General features: G+C 56.2%; 1 long non-coding RNA gene across 1 annotated transcript; it reads left to right on the forward strand.

Moving 5' to 3' along the window:
• The first annotated feature begins 1 nt into the window (after position 1).
• Positions 2 to 4,289, forward strand: LOC125911625 (uncharacterized). The gene is made up of 2 exons (XR_007454387.1): positions 2 to 1,493; positions 2,365 to 4,289. It is a non-coding gene; the product is annotated as an uncharacterized LOC125911625 (long non-coding RNA).
• Positions 4,290 to 17,212: the final 12,923 nt, after the last annotated feature.

Raw genomic sequence — 17,212 nt, forward strand, 5'->3', positions numbered from 1 at the left:
GGCGGGCGGACGTCACCTGACGGGAAGCCCCGCCCCGCCCGCAGGCGTCACGTAGCCGCTTTCCCAGGGGCGAAGGTGGAGCCGGGCTCGGCCGCCTGGCCCTGCGCCCGGACTACCCCGCCCGGTGGTGAGGTGGTCAGTGCCTCGGGTTTCCTTTTCCTTATGAAGAAGTCGTCCCTACCGTGGAAAGTGACCAGGGGGCCCCCGGGAGGGACCCAGCCGGCCTTTGCGGGGCCGCCCCACGCGGGCAGGTTCAAACGGTGGAAATCCATTCCCTCCCATCCCGGAAGCCGGAGTCCAAGATCAGGACGCCCAGGGCGGTTTCCCTCTGAGCCTGTGGCGGAGACCCTGTTCCAGGCCCTCTCTCCCAGCCGCCAGCGGGTGCGGCAGACCTGGGCGTTCCTCGGCTTCTAGAGGCATCACCCCGGCCGCCTCGGTCGTTCTCCCGCTGCGCGTGCCTGTGTCCAAGTTTCCCTCTTATGCGTTATGTTTTATTACGTTTTCGTTGTGGTATAGTTAACTTGCAGGGTTATATTAGCTGCAGGGTTATATTATATTCGGTAGAGTGGTTGGCCAGCGCTCATCACTATCCCCCTCGCCTCGTTCGTCCGCGCCCCCACCCACCTTCCCTGGGGAGACCACCTGTTTGTTCTCTAGATGAGAGATTTTGTCTCTCTTTTTCCCTGTTCGTTTCTTTTGTTTCTCAAATGCCACAAGTGAGTGAGATCTTATGGTATGTGTCCTTCTCTGACAGACTTACTTCACTGAGCCATTTTCCCTCCGGATCCGTCCACATTGTTGCAAATGGCGAGATTTCATTGTTTTCAAATTTCCCCTTTTTATAAGTGTAAGTAAGGGTTAAGAGCTCTTATAGACCCCAGAGCTCGGGTCAACTAGAAAGGATAAATCAGACCCTAAAAAAGACCTTAACCACATTGTCCCTTGAGACGGGCGAAAACTGGGTCGATGTCCTGCCTTTTGCCCTTTTGCGAGCGCGTCGTACTCCATTTGTCAAGGGATTTTCCCCTTATGAAATTTTATTTGGCAGACCTCCACCTATCCTGCCGAGGCTAGGAGACGACGTAACGGAACAGTTGGAACGGGACCGCTTGCTGGCCTCACTCGTGGCCCTGCAACATGTACAAAAGGAAATAACCAGGGCCTTCGCTCATCCTCCTGTTCTTCCCCACCCCTTTCAACCAGGAGACTTAGTCCGGGTCAAGAGGCACGAGCCTAAAACCCTGGAGCCGCGCTGGAAAGGACCGCACGCACACCGTGATCCTGACCACGTCCACGGCCGTGAAGGTGGATGGTGTCCAAACCTGCATTCATCACTCTCAGGTTAAGAAAAACTGTGTGAAGGCGGGAACACCCCAGACTGATTCGGAAGCAGATAACGAACGGCAATGGAAGGTCCCGAGGCACCCAGAGGATCCTTTAAAGCTAAGACTGATGCGGGCATAATAATAATAATTGTCTGGGTTTGTATAATGGTAAGCGTGGGGGACTGTATGGAATTACCTCCCCCGTCTTTTTTGGCCATACCAACGGGAACTCAGGGACACTGTCACGGGGAAGGTGATAGCATCTAATACCTCTTCCACTGTGCCTTGTTTTCTGTTTGATTTATGCGACTTGGTGGGGGCCTCATGGGGGACTTTAGTTCCTAATTATAAACAGCCAACGGGCTTCGCTGCTCCGGTCCCCGAAAACCCCTGTATGGTTACCTATGGATGTGGACCCAGGGATCGAGGACAAAAATTGGCTGACATACCAGGGTTATACAGTTGCCCTGCAAATAGAAAGGTCGGATGTGAAGGAAAAGGCCAGATAATTGGTATCAGAGTTTATTCTCTCGGTCCCTCTGGCTCACATCACTGCTCACCCCTATAGCTGGGCCACTGCTGTTGTTACTTCTCGGGTTAACTATCGGCCCGCGCATTATCAATTGGTTAGTATGTCAAGAGGCGAGTTGGTGAAGTAAAGATTATGATGATGAGGTCCAACTATGTCCCCTTAGTTCCTAGTGATGAATCAAGGGATTGATTCACTGACAAGAAAAGGGGGAAATGTAAGGGTTAAATTGTAGTGTAGGGCTAACATGTAGCTTAAAAAATAACAGCTTTGTTCTGACACTGAAGGTCAAGAGATAACAGCCTTGCTTCACTCTTGTAAATTATGCTCTATACTCCTGTAAATCAGGCTTCACCAATGAAGGAAACGAAAGCTCAAAGAAAAGAGCATCAGAGTCAGGGTCAAGGAGACCCACTGGTTGCAACTTAGGGGCAGAAAGTCTAAAATAACCACCTCATCCGGCAACTGTTTCTAACTCATCTGGGAACTCATTCTCTGTTCTGTTTCCAGGTGATGATCAAACGATGTGGTCGGCTTTAAAAACTCTGTACCCCGGCTGTTTGAGGCCGCACTCTGATCAAGAGTGTTGGTCCCCGCTGAGTTCCAGCCAGCCCCGTGTCGGGCTCCATGCTGACAGCTCGGAGCCTGGAGCTGCTTCCGATTCTCCTTCTCTCTCTGCCCCTCCCTGCTTGTTGTCTCTCTCTCTCTCTCTCTCTCTCTCTCTCTCTCTCTCTTTCAAAAATAAATAAAACAAAGACACCTCTGGAGGCAGCTCCCATGGCACAGGGGGCAGCCAGGTAAGAAGGGATGAGTCCCGAAGGAGCATTTTGCTTGAGTCCCGAAGTCGAACACATCTTCCTAACTGCCCGCCAAGGGCCATTCCGAGCACCTCTCACATGCTGCTCCTCCCCGACACTGCTGGCCACGACACTGAGTGATGCCACGTGAGCCTTGGACGTAACCAGCGCTTCACGTTGCCATCAGACACAGACTTCGATCGTGTAGTTGCTGGGGAATCAGGAGGCGAAGCAGGCGGACAGAGAAAGGGACTTGGGAGGAAGACGACATCTTGGCTCTGGTATGGCTGCTGGGGCTGAGGGTCAACCCCCTGCTGCTTCCAAGTCACAGATTCGTCCCCCGGGGCAGGAGGTAGTATTTCCACCCTGGTAGGTCTCGGATGGTGCTGCTTTCCCAAGGATCACGAGGGTCCCTGTAGGGCCTGCCCCGGCAATGCTGCTTCTCGTTCCGCTCGCGATGCCAAAAACTCGAAAGCGGGACCTTGAGGAAATATTTGCACACCACGCTCACCGCAGCATTATTCACCAAGTAATAACGGAAGTGATCGGAGAGTCCGTCAAGGGATGTATGGACGACCTGGAGTCCATCCACACCGTGGTATGTGACTCAACCTTAACAAGGAAGGGAACTCTGACAGCTGCTACCATGCGGCTGAAGTTCGAGGGCATGATGCTGAGTGAGGCAGCCGGTCACCGCAGGGACAGATATTGTATGATTCCGGCTCTGTGAGGGCCCAGAGGAAGCCAGTCCATAAAGACAGAAAGTAGGACGTGGGGCGCCAGGGGCTGCGACAGGACGGGGGGCAGTGTTTCATGGGACAGAGTTTCAGGTTGGGAAGGTGGAAAGTTCCGGCGGGGGCGGGGGGGGGGGGGAGATGGGCATACAACGATACGGACATACTTAACACTGCAGAATTGTGCATTTCGTGCTGGTCAAGATGGGAAATTTTGTTACGTGCATTTTTAGCACAAGACAAGTCACTAAAAAAAAGAAAACCCAAACAGACGGGCGGCAGTATAGGACCCAGCCCTACCTGTTCACCACGCAGACCGAACGAGCAGGAGGACCGAAAGGCAGACTTTCACCCGAGCACCAGCTTCAGGAAGTGGGATGTGGCTTGACGAGCTACAGTCATGATGCACCTGCTCAAGGCTCACCCAGGGCTCAGTCAGACTGAGAACAGAGACTTCTACGAGATTCAATCCTTCAACACGCGTTAGCATTTTTCTGTCATAATAAATCAGGTTTCTTCCTCGAATACGTACTCGGTTCTGAGCCGAAGCCTCAGGTCACAGGAGACTCATACAGAGACGTCACTAAGCCGCACTTTGGGGTCTGAGTCAGCTCCCTACTTCTGGGTCTGCCACGTGGGTCTCTGTCTCCTCTCCCCTCCTTTAAAGGACCATCAAATGTGCTCCTCCCTGTTTAAAAGGCCAAAAGCAGCCAGAATGAGTGGGCAAGAGAAAAAAAAAAAAAAAAGGCCATCCAAACGGTACATGAAGAAGTGAAGTCTATTCACAGGACATCCTCTTAACCACAGAAAACCCTGGAGAGTCCCCTAAATGAGAAACAACCCTCTAGAAGTAATAAACAAATTCGGGACTGAAGCCTGATTGCAGGGACTGTCCTGTCTCACACCATAGTGATTTGTGGCGCTCAGTATAGTGGGACCATCACGCCCAGGAGCGAACCCGCTGGTGCGGCCCGCTTTTGGGGGTGCTCCTCCATGAGGCAGGGATGGGGGGGAACGTAGGGACCTAGGTGAACCGGGTGGGGACTTCCCAGGATGCCCAGGCAGGTGGCAGGGGTGGGGGGGGGCCCTCTCCCAGAAGGGCCCACAGGCACTTGAATAAATGAGACCCAACTTGAAGGCATGAAAAGCATTGCTCACCCTGAGGAAATCCCTCCCGGCTCCTGGCTCCTAAGAACCGTAACAGGAGTCAGAGTCAGGCTGGAAAGCTCCAGAGACCCCTGGGGAAAGTGGGCTTGCTTCCTCCGAAAGAAGGCTAACGTCCAGGTAAGCTCCAGCAAAGTGGGAGGGAGGAGAACGGCACACCTTTCCCCAGCTTTTTTTTTTTTTTTTAAGTTTATTGTTGAGAAGAGAGAGTGTGAGGGAGGGGCAGAGAGAGAGAGAGAAAGGGAGAGAGAGAATCTCGAGCAGGCTCCGCGCTGTCAGCACAGAGCAGCTCACTCCAACTACGAACCCTGAGATGGTGACCTGAGCCAAAATCAAGAGTCGGAGGCTTAACCGGCTGAGCCACCCAGGCGCCCGGCCCCAGCTTTTATTATTTTATTTCATCTTATTTTAATTCCAGTATGGTTACCGTACAGCAACTACATTAGTTTCAGTCGTACAATATAGTGATGGTCCTCAAAGAATTAAGCACCACCTTGGGCTCAAGCTGCCAGGGACCTGCTTGTCAGAGTGGGCAGACGGCGGCGGGGGGAGGGGGCGACCTTGACGTTTCCCACTTGGAGTCAGATTTGGTTGGTGCAGGCAGGCAGGGTCCCAGGACCCAGAGGGTGTCCTACAGGACCACAAGAGGGGCCCTGCCACCTCACGGCATAGCAATCAAACACGAGCCAGCAGGAGGTGAGCAGAATTTATTGAAGGTATAGGGAGAGTGCAGGTAGACGGGGTCCGGGAGGTTCAGGAAGGAAGGGAGGGAGTCTCTTCTTGGCTCGGGGCCTGGGGTTTTATTGAGAGTTAGGGTCCGGTGTGCCAGTCCTCCCAGGAGCCGGTCAGAACGGACATGAGGGTCCAGGCGTCCTTCATAAACCAGTTCCTTGGAGCCCGGGGTCTGGGCATCACGATGCCTGACGCTGGTGGTCTGGATGTGCATATGATGCCTTCACGTCTCACCCAGAGCTTCTCTGATGTTGTCTCTCGTTCTGACGGATTCTGAAGAAACCGTGAATTCCGTGTCCCTTATGGGGGCGGGGAGGGACACACACGATTTGCACTAGGAAGCATGCGTAAAGAGGGGGTCAGGTCTTGGCAAGAATAGAAACAGGACAAGGAGCAAAACGCAGATTTTTATGGAGTCCTTCAGGCTTCCTATGTCATGTGGCTCTGAACCCCCGTTCAGGGTACATGTAACTAGATAACCACAGTTTCCGCTTTGCAGACCACAGAATGAGTGTGAGTTGACGGTGTTGTTTTCTGCACAGGTTAAATTAAGGTTTGAACTAAGCGTCAGGCTTAAAAAATTTTTCCCTTATCTCTTGAAAAAAAAAACCACCTCTCAAGGTGAAAGCCTTAGGGGTGATGGCTCAGTCGGTTAAGCGTCCAACTCTAGGTTTCGGCTCATGTCATGATGTCACGGTTTGTGAGTTTGAGCCTGGCATCGGGCTCCGAGCTGGCGGTGTGGAGCCTGCTTAGGATTCTCTCTCTCTCCCTCTCTCTGCCCCTCCCCAGCTCGCTCTCTCTCTCTCAAAGTAAATAAACTTAAAAAAAAAAAAGTCTTTAGGGGCGCCTGGGTGGCTCAGTCGGTTGAGCGTCCGACTTCGGCTCAAGTCATGATTTCGCGGTTCGTGGGTTCGAGCCCCCAAGTCGGGCTCTGTGCTGACAGCCTGGAGCCTGGAGCCTGCTTTGGATTCTGTGTCTCCCTCTCTCTCTCTGCCCCTCCCCTGCTCATGCTCTGTCTCTGTCTCTCTCTCTCTTTCTCAAAATAAATGAAAACATTAAATTAAAAAAATAATTAAAAGTTCCATCCAGTCTAGGCTCAGAATTTCAATCCACACCCTATCCAGTGATTCTCCCAGAGCCCATCTAGGATCCTGCGGTGGGGGCGGGGGGCATTTCTTGGCTCTCTCCTGCCTTCCGGTTCTTCCAGGGTCAGGCAGGGAGGGAGGGAGGGTGCAGGGGACGGAGGGTCCCCCATCCTGGGAGCCGCTCCCTCTCAGCTGGCACTGGCTACGAGTGTGGACGTGGGGTCTGCAGAAACCCCTCTCGGGGCCCTCGGCCTGGGTCTTCCTGTGGCTGGACCGCTCCCCCGGGCCGGGTCCCCTCAAGACGCCTTGAGGCCAGCCACTTTCTACACTAGCGATGTCGTGCCGTGTAACGCGCGCCTGCAAACCTCACCTGTTAAAGCGCACGCATTTACCGTCCGTGGTGTCTGCGGGTCAGCAGTTCATCTGCCCGTGACCTTGCTGGCTCTTCTGCCCAGCCTCCCACAGACAGAAAGCAGGGCGTTGGTCGGGGCTGGCATCCGGTCAGAGGCCGGCCTGGGGATGGGCCCGTTCCCAAACTCACCGGCCTGCGTCGGGGAGGGATGCACGCCTTCACCTATTACCATGCCTAATGTTTTTAGGTCTTACTGAGGTTGGCGGAAAGCATCCAACCACACGAAACGTGTAGGGAAAAGCGGCCATATTCGAACACAGCCACAAGGATCGAAGGCAGTGAGCAGAGAGAGCCCCAGCGCACGCCGAAGAGGGGACGTGCGGTCAGTGCGGGCGGTCCCGCTGGGCCTGGGGAGCCGCATTCTCATTCGGCGGCACCGCGGGCAGACGTCCTCGTTCTTCAGAGCCAAGGAGCTGCGGCTTCCGGCCGGGCCCAGCGTCTCAGATTCAGAAACTCCGGATCATCGGCCGGGCAGGGCTGCGGACCGCCCTGCAGGTCTCTCGACCTTTCCCGCGCAGCTGATGATGGCCTCAGCGCGCACGCGAACCAGCTTGGAGCCCGTGGACGCGCTGCGGATTGTGCGGCGTGGAGGAGGGCGGCGGATTGTTTGAACACGTAGCGGGAGCTTCCGCGTTAACGTTTTCTAAAGCCGTCACCGCCTCTGTCACGCTCCTCCCTGGTCACGGTGCCGACTCCCCTGCACCCACGAAAAGTCCTGCTGGGGCGCGCCGGCTAATTCAGGGCGGGCAGGTCGAGCAGGTCCTCGGTGTTTTCTCCCAATTTTGCTTTTGCTGGAAGGTCTCTGGAGACACCAGCCTTCAAAACGTCCTGTCTCAAAATGACTTGAGAACGAGTGGCCTTTTTTTTGCCAGTGTTGGTGGGGGCAGCGGCAAAGGCCAAGGCGACGTGTGGGGGAGCCTCGCCACGGCGCGGGGGAGCAGCTGGCCAGAGGGCCGCCAGAACCCAGGCAGCCGGGATGCCGACGGCAGGTGCCCGAGGAGCCGGGAGGGTGGGATTCAGACAGAGGAGGCTACAGGCCCCTCAGCTGCCCCGGATCGCACCGCCACCCAGCTGGTGACCCAGTGACCGGGTTGCGGGACGCCGAATGCACACGCCCGCGGGCCTGCGGTTTCCCCAAAAGTTCTGGCATCGAGGGAGGTGGCTGTCCTGCCCCCCCCCTTTTTTTGAAAATGCTTTATTTTTTTCACAAATTAAGTCAGAACAACACAGAACCCAGAGACCGGATGTGTAGCAACTCAGACACCTTGTCTGCTGACCCCCAGGAAGCTAGATTCGTGCCCTTGTACCCGGAACCTGTGAACGTGACCTTAGTTGGAAAGAGGTCTGTGCAGATATAATTAAGGATCTTCAGATGAGATCGTCTTGGATTTAGAGTGGTCCCCAAATCCACTGACAGGAGTCTTTGCGAGAGTGACACAGAGAAACTGAACACACGTAGGGCAGGTGGAGACAGAGGCGGAGGCCAGAAGGGGTGAAGCCACACGTCCAGGGATGCCCGGAGCCCCCGAAGCTGGCGGAGGCAGGAAGCATTTCCCTCCAGAAACTCCAGAATGGAGAGAACACATTTCTGCAGTTTCATTCAGCCTATTTCTGGTCATTTATTCTGGAAGCCCCAGGAAATGAATACACCAGCCGTCCTGGCTTGTCCTGGGTAGAGCAGTTTCTGGGACATGGGTCTTCCTCTGTGTGACTTATTCACTTACTACGATGCCCTCAGAATCTAGCCACACGGTCGTCAATGGCTGGCCATTCTTCCTTTTACAGCGGAATGATGTCCGTTGTAAGCACACCACGATTTCTTTACCCATTTGTGGACGGACCCTTAGGCTGTTCCCACGTCCTGCCTATTAGGAACGATCCTGCCGAGAACACGGGAATGCACGGATCTCTCAGCATGATTTTGTTTCCTTTGGACATGTGTCCAGGAATGAAATACTGGACCAAAGGGATAACTGGTTCCTCTTTTTTAACTTTTTGAGGAACAGCCATACAGTCTTCTGTGGTGGCCACGGCAATCGACACCCCCAAAACACATCTAGCGTATTTGGTGAACGTGTCAGTTTCCTGAGGGTTCCAGAACAAAGCTCCTCAGGTCGGGTCCACCACACAACAGACACTGATGCTTTTAGTCCTGGAGGCTGGATGCCGGCAGGGCTGGCCCCTCCTGGGGCTGGGGAGGACAATCTGTGCCAGGCCTGTCCCCCTGCTGCTGGTGGCCTCAGGCGTCCCTTGGTGTGTAGATGGCCGTCTCCTCCCTGTGTCTTCACACGGGCGTCCCTGTAAGTGTGTCTGTCTCTGTGCCCAAGTTTCCCCCTTTTTTAGGAGGACATCGGTCATGTTGCGTTAGGGACCGCCCTAGCGACCTCACCTTAACTCGGTCCTCTGCAAAGACCATTCTGTTCCCAAATAAAGTCACAATCATAGGTATTGGGGGGGGGGGGCGGGGATCAGGATGAGCTCAGGCCGAAAGGAGCCAGCGGGAGGGATGACTGTCACTCCTGGTCCGAGGTACACAAGAGCGGTGGGGGTCCCGGACTCTGCCTCGCTGCCCGCCTGGATGCCTGTGCCACCACATGGGGCAGAGGAATCCCGGAACCTGAGTGTGTTCCCAGGGTACGGCCTCATCTAATCTGACAAACTTGGTTAAGTGACTTAAACTTCCGCAGCCTGGTTTGGCCATCGGTGAAGCAGGCATGAGAGCACCTGGCCCCGAGGACCGAGTAGGGGTCAGGGGTCAGAGGTCCTGCTCCGCATGCGGGCACTGTAATGCCTGCTGAGGCGTGTCCACCAGGCCCCTGGGCCAGCCGCCCTTCTCACCTACTTTATCAAAGGGGCGCCTGGGAGGCTCAGTCGGTTGGGCGTCCGACTTCAGCTCAGGTCAGGATCTCACAGTCTGTGAGTTCGAGCCCCGCGTCGGGCTCTGTGCTGACAGCTCGGAGCCTGGAGCCTCTTTCCGATTCTGTGTCTCCCTCTCTCTCTCTGCCCCTCCCCTGCTCATGCTCTGTCTCTCTTGCTCTCAAAAATAAATAAAACATCAAAAAAAAAAAAAAAAGACAACAGGTAACCTCTCTTCTTACAGAAACGAAGGTATCATAGAATAGAGGCAACATTCGTGTGCTAAAATAAAAATGAAGCTTTATTTTTAAAAAGGTTTTTAAATGTTTACTTATTATTTTGAGAGAGAGAGACAGAATCCCAAGCAGGCTCTGTGCTGTCAGCACAGAGCCGGATGCAGGGCTCGATCCCATGAACCAAGAGATCATGACCTGAGCTGAAATCAAGACTGAGCCACCGACGCTCAGCTGACTGAGCCACCCAGGTGCCACTTCAATTCTAGACGGGGCTAACTCTGTCACTCTACTGTCCTGAGTGGAAGCAGGCAATACTGGGTCTCCAGAGCCTTCTGGCCAGTTGGCTGTCGAAGTTACACAGACCAAGCTTCACGGAAGAGAATTTGTACAACGTCTAAAATGACAAGAGACTATCGAAATCTGAAAAAAATGAAGAAAACAGTAGGAAACCCTAATGAAAAGCAGACAATTCAAAAGCAGCTCACATGGGAAAATGTGTGTGTGTGTGTGTATGTGCATGTGTGTATTTATGCAAAGGTTTCTGTATCTGAAACACCAAAAAAACCCATATAACTTTTGTTAGTCACACACATGCACAATGGTGCCCCTGGTCCGTAACTCGTGTTAACGGTGTATATATATCCTTTTATTATCTTTTGGCTATTTAGAAGTTTTGAATTTTAGGGATTCTTTCTGTCCTCAGGGTGAAACCCCAGGAGCCAGGCTTCAAGAACCTCTTAAAAAAAAAAAAAAAAAGGAGTTTTGAATTTTAATGTAGTTGAAATTATATGTCTCATTTAAGAAATCTTTCCTTACCCAAGTTTATAGATATGTTTTCCAATATATTTTTTGAAACTTTAAGGTTTTGATATTCATTATTTACATTTTTTTAAATTAATTTTTTTTAACGTTCATTTATCTTTGAGAGAGACAGAGTACGAGAGGGGGAGGGGTAGTGACAGGGAGACACAGAACCAGGCTCCAGGCTCCGAGCTGTCAGCCCAGAGCCCGACGCGGGGCTCGAACCCACGAACCTTGAGATCGCGACCTGAGCCGAAGTCGGACGCTTACCCGACTGAGCCACCCAGGCGCCCCTAAATTGTTCGCTTTAAAATGGTTAATTTTATATTACGTGAATTTCATCTTAGTAAAAAGTATACGTATTTTAAAAAGAGGTAAGAGGCGCCTGGGTGGCTCGGTAGGTTGAGGGTCTGGCTCTTGATTTCGACTCAGGTCATGACCTCACGGTTCAGGGGATCGAGCCCCGCATCAGGCTCAGGGAGGAGCCTGCTTGGGATTCTCGCTTTCCCTCTGCTCCCCCCCCAACTCGCTCTTGCAAACTCTCTCTCTCTCTCTTAAAACAAATAAGTAAAAAAACACAAAATAAAATAACTGAAAAAGAAACCCTCTCTTACCGGCACCAGCCGAGCTGCATCATGTCTGCTGTCATGTTGCGTTTCTGGGGACCGTGTTCCCTTTGGGACACCTGAGGGGGGAGAGAGGTCCTCGCTGTCCCTCCCCCATGTCCGCCCTGGCCTGGCACCCGGTCCCCATCGTCACCAACAGAGGGTGCCCGGAGAGTCCTGGCGCATAGCCGGGGCGTGCCCTCAGCCCACTTTTGGGGAGTACCGGGGACAGGGAGAACCACAGGGCCGTCACCCCGAACCAACATCTCAGACATCATGACGCCATCTTGTTCAGAGGAACGTGTACCCGTTCGGTGCGTGTTCACGGCCTTGTTTGTGCCGTCGGCACACGGACTCGGGACATGCATGCGTCCTGCTTCTGACAACGGCTCGGGACTTCGGGGGCTCCTTCCTAATGGCTGCGAGTTCCGGGCAGTCGTTCGTTGTCGCACACGTTCACAGTCTGGACGTCACAGGCGGGCTTGCTGGACGGAGGATCGTGTCACTACCTGGGCCGCCCGCACTACGCCGACCGTCCGCAGCCGCGGATCTTTCTACGGGAGTCACTGCCGTCGCCAGGTGCCCCACCTGCTTCTGGGAACACGGGACGTTTATTCCAGAAAGCAATAAAAAAAAAAAAAAAGGCAATTCCAAAGCAGGAAACTCTGGAGGAATCTCCAGGTGGGATGAGTTTTATGGCACCGAGAGCCCTGTCCAGCCTGTCACTTGGCTGTCTTGTGACTGAACCCGGCCTTGGAGAAGTGGGCATGTAAGTCCTGCCCCCACCCCAGGCCCTGGAGGGCCTGCACCGCAGCGCCCCCCACCATGAGGTGCCCGGCAGGCATGTCATCAGCCACTCGATGTCAGAGGACAGAGGTGTGATGGCCCAGAGTCCCAGTGGGGGCACCTTCCCACCCAGAACGCCCTACACAGCCGGCCAGTAGCCGCGAGGACAGAACGAAGGAGTAGACCGAGAAGCGGGCAGCGGGGGACCAGGACCCAGGAAGGCGGGGAAGGGAGGTCTTGCCCCAACAGCTGGGAACAGACTTTGAGAGCGTGGCGTCCAGCTGGGGGCCAAGAGAACACAAGTGATGGATGATGGACAGAGAGGGTGGCGGTGGCTCAGAAAAAGTGAGGCAAGAGGAGGGCAAGCGGGGCGTTAGAACAGGGAAAGGGGTCAGAAAACTGAGAAGAAAAAGAACTGTTGGGAACAGAGTTGGGCCAAAGAAGAAATCCCCAGGGGGTGGGGGTGGGGGGCAGCTCCGTGGGCCTGGGGGGAGGAGTCACCTGGCCGGAGTCTTCGTGATCCCTGGGCTGGCGCTGGGCTGTCCTCACCCCGTCCCCAGTCACGCATCCTGCTGGTTCTCGGCGACTGAGAAATATCCCCACTCAGGCCCAGACCCAGAGCCACCTCTGACCTCCGCCCAAGGCACCTGTGCAGAGTGTCGCTTACGTGGCACGCTGGCTGCGGAATCCCGAGGGCCCCGGGTGGCTCTGGCCACGGCCTGTCTGGCGCTGGTGGAAGGGTCCTGTGCCACCATTTCTTGGTCTGCAGTTCAGGGAAGACCGAATCGGTCCGAGGGGCACGCCCTGTCCTTGTGCGCACACAGGGGCTCCCACACGGTCACGTACGGGACTCAGCCAGACACGGCGCATGCGCCGATGGCCCCGAGAGCTGCCGAACGCCGTAGATGATAATGCTGGGTGTCTCAGTACATTTGGGGGGGACCCCCCAGGCGCATGCCCGCAGCCGGCTGCTGGCTCAGAAGGTCTGCGCAGATAAAATTCTGAAGCACGGGTGCCCCCACAGGCTTCTATTAAAGGCCGTTCCGATGTGTACGCACAGCACTAGGCAAGGGAGCACTGTTTCGTGAGTCCACTGTCCCTTCTCTACCCAAATGCCGGATCAGGGGGCCCTTGTCTCTTCTCTAACTTTTCAGAGCAAAGCCGCAGACATCCGTGTGGCTAAGGATTCGGGGTTCGGTTCGTTGGCTTCTTTAGGGCACGTTCCCGCCTGGCCAGGGGGCTGCAGATTTCCGAGCAAGGGAGGGGCCTGTGGCCGAAGACTCCCCCTCAGAGCTAGTAGAACACGGAAGCAGGAATCCCGGCCGTTGGGAAGCACCGCGCGTGCCCCTGAGTCACGCTTCACGCTCGCCTGTGTCACTGACGTGCTCGCCTGTGCAAGAGGTCAGGCACCGCGCTCAGATCCCGCCCCAGGGTGCAGCCGGGGACCCGGGCTGTGCCGGCCACGCATCCAGTCCCCGGGGGCTTGCCCGGGCAATGCGTAAATAGAAATACCTACGTCCCAGAGTTTTGGAACTAAATACTCTCTGGGTTGTCACAGTTTCTGGGAAACCACGAATGTCGAGCTGTGTTGGCCGCCTCCGTGGGCTCCAGTCGCCGGCCCTGCATTTGCACCTGAACAGCTGCGCCGTGGGGGACGACAGGGACCCCCACGGGACCCCGCCCCTTCGACCTGTCAGGTGCTGGGGCCCACGGAGGAGCATCGCGTCCAGGGTCCGTGGAAGAACTCGGACAACAGCCCAGCTCTGGGTGCCCCCTGCCAGGTCTCACCGCCCAAATCCCCCCCTCCCCCCAACGTTGGACACCGGAGCAGGTGATGGCTGCGTGAAGCTTTGGGGCCCAGCGTCGCCCCCACGTGAGCACGACCTAGGTTCCCTCTGAAGGCACCTGAGATCGGACACACGTTCTGTTCCTGATCGGATAACCACTCGTCTTGGCCAGTGTGGGTTTCCCTCGCTATGTTTGCTAAGGGCGGGACGGTTCTTCCTTCGAGACGTATTTTCCCCGGGGCCTTTCCCACCTTATCAGCCCTCCGCCAGCCTCTGTGTTGCAATGTCAGAGGAGTTTAGTTTACCTATTTATTCTGTTGCACAGCCAGAAAAAAATGAGTTTGGGGGACATCACCGCCCAGTTGAGCCCGCACACCAGCAGGCACTCGCCCCTCGGGCCCCCAAGCCCGGCCCAAGGGAACTGGGTGCACTGCGGCGTGACCCCCAAGCCCTGGGTACCCACTCTTGGCACCATGTGCTCTTTTCGACGGCCTTGAAGGTCATTTCCAGGAGCCGGAGGTCACGTAGCCTCTGACAGCCACGTGACAACAGAGACCTGGGGCCAAACGGTCATGAGGTCTGGTTGTAAAACGTCAGACACAGAACTTTGAAAGGGTCCAGACGTCTGTGTGTGTGCTCGGCGGGTCTGGAAGGGGCGAAGCCAGTGCGTCTCGGCTCACGGCTCTCTCCGGGGTCACCCATACTGAGTTTTCACGCACAGCGGTGACGCACGTTTCCTTTTCAAAACAGACGGGTTTAAAATGTGAAAGTGATTCCGACCCGTGAACAATATCGAAGTCATTGTCTAGATGCTGGGCCCCGGGGTGGTACACGAGCGGGCAGCTTTGGGGGGGCACACCGATTCTCCAAGCCCGTGTTCAAAACCTGATGGTCCGCAAAGACAAGTGCCATATACGATTTCACTCACGCGTGGAATTTAAGAAACAAAACAGGTGAACATGTGGGAAGCGGGGGAGGGGGGAGCGAGAGGGAAACGAAGCAGAGGAGACTCTCAAAGACAGAGAACAGACTGAGGGTGACGAGGGAGGTGGGTGGGGGATGGGCACTAACGGGGACACTTGTCTGGATGAGGGCCCGGTGTTGCATGCAAGCGATGAGTCACCGACTTCCACTCCCCAAACCAACATTGCCCTGTATTCGAACTAACCAGCGATAAAAACAAAAACCTGATGGTCCGGTGGGGTCAACGTTACTGCCCCTCTTTACTGACGGGGAGAGGCGGTCAGCAGGGGGCACAGCAAGGGCCATCACTCTGCTAGTGAGATGCCTTGATGGGACTATGTGTGGTCTGAGGCTCTCCTCCAGGGACACGGACAGGGGACAGGGGACAGGGAGTCCCTCCCCGGGCAGACACACTGCCCCCAGCCGAGTGTCAGGGCCGTGACCTCAGCTCAGGTGGCCACCACAGTCCCCCTGTGTCCCGCATCGGTCCCGCCCTCTCCGCTCAGCACACAGTGTGGAGTTGGGGAGGGGGCTGTTGGGGTGGATGCCCTGGAACCAGGGCGGTGGTGGTTCTTTTGTGGGAATCGGACCCTTTCTCCGGGGGGGTGAACAGAACGTGGCCCTTGCACTCCCCACCCCCCTCCTCGGTCCCCTAACCCTCCGACAACCGTCCAGGACAAGAGCCCCGCACTCCAGGAGGGAACTGGCAGCTGCCTGCTCCTTCTGGGGGTGGGGTGCGAGGGGGATGGTCTCCCAGTCCTGCGGGGACCTGGTCGCTTCCATCAGGAGATCTTGCTCCTAGAAATTGCCGGCAGTTCATCCAAGGAGATGAGAGCTGTCAGCAAGGTGGCTGTCACTGTGTCACAGGGGAAGCCGCATCTCCTCCTGCCCTGGGGTTCCTTGGGGGCAGGGCTGGAAGCGAAGATCGTCACTCCCCCCGTCTACCCTCCCGGTCGTGTCTGGCACAGATGGCCGAGAGCCAAGCCAGGTATGTTTTCAAGGAGGCCAGGAAGGGGGGTCTGGGGTGCGGGGAGGGATGGGAGCTGCCGCTCCGGACCCACATCATTCTACAAGATCACCGCCACCGTCTCTGTGCCCGAGAGCCAGCCCCGTGGACCCAGACATCACGTCCAAGTCTTTACTATTTCAAGGTGCTGCGATGTGCCCTCGTCACCACCCATTTGGATGTCGGACCAGCTGTCTCTGTGGGATGAGTCCGCTGTCTTCTTTCCCTGTCGATCTAGAATAATTCTTGGCCCACCAAGGACGCAGAAATCATTGTAGAGGCGGTTCTGAGGCTGCGGGGGGCGGGGGGGCAGGCTGTGCTTGGGTGGTTCGGGCCCGCTCTGTCCAGAGCAACCTGCCGTGGCATCTGCGACCACCTTGAGGGCACCCACTCTCCAACTGGGGTGGCCTCCACCTGAGGGTCCGAGGCCAGTCTGGGGGCAATCCGACCCCAGGGCCAGGCAGCGAGAGGCAGGCATCCTCAGCCCCGCCCGAGCCCTGCCCAGTCCTGGGGACCGAGGGGGAGAGGCTTGGAGGGGCGAGGTGCCTCTCTCACTTACCTGCCTCTTTCCCTTCATCTCGCTTCCCCTCCAAGTACTCCTAGGGGTGGGCCAGGTCCCCCTTGGCCGGGGCACGTGGGGTGCGTGGCTGGCTGTACCCAGACTCTCCTTCAGGGGCCTCCTGGGCCGTCCCAGCAGAGACAGGGCCCACTCACTCCGGCCCTCATGGCTGGGAGTACCCGGGGCGGTGGCCACGGAGGAGTCAAAGCAAGGGCTGGGCTGGGGACAGCAGTGAGGGGGAGAGGGTGGTTATTGGGGGGGGGGGGCGGGGAAGAGATCAGGCAAAACGGGCTTCAGGGTCACCCACAGTCTCAGTGGCTCGCTAGAGGGGGCAGGGCCACCTATGTCCTCAGCTGGCTTGTCGGACAGTGGACGGGACCCCCGTCTCTCCGCACCTGGTCCACAGGGTGGGCCTGCTTCCCACGGTTCCCTGCAAACCGCACCCCGTCCTCTCCCGGCCCCTCCTCTCCATCCTCATGGCCTCGGGCCCTCCCTGGGCACCTCCAGCCCCAGGCAGCCTCTGTGGGCACCAAATCTCTCCTTGGGAAGGCTCCCCCATCTTTCCAGAAGTTCCCCAAGAAGACAGCACGGAACGTGGGTCTGTTTACTTCAAGGTAAGGGGCATAGACACGCCCCCAAACCTGGGCGGGAGGTGCAGGGACAAGAGCCTGCAGACCAAAACCGGAAAACGAGACCATCCGTGCCGACGGCATCGCCACACGTAGTTTAAGGCTCTGTGTGTACCTCTACGCGCAGGTGCTCACACACACGTGCACACGCACACGCCCGCGGCGGCACCTGACAGAGGAACGGAGGCGGGATGCCAGACGCTGCC

This window comes from Panthera uncia, chromosome D1 (genome assembly GCF_023721935.1).
Source record: "Panthera uncia isolate 11264 chromosome D1, Puncia_PCG_1.0, whole genome shotgun sequence".
Taxonomy (NCBI): domain Eukaryota; kingdom Metazoa; phylum Chordata; class Mammalia; order Carnivora; family Felidae; genus Panthera; species Panthera uncia.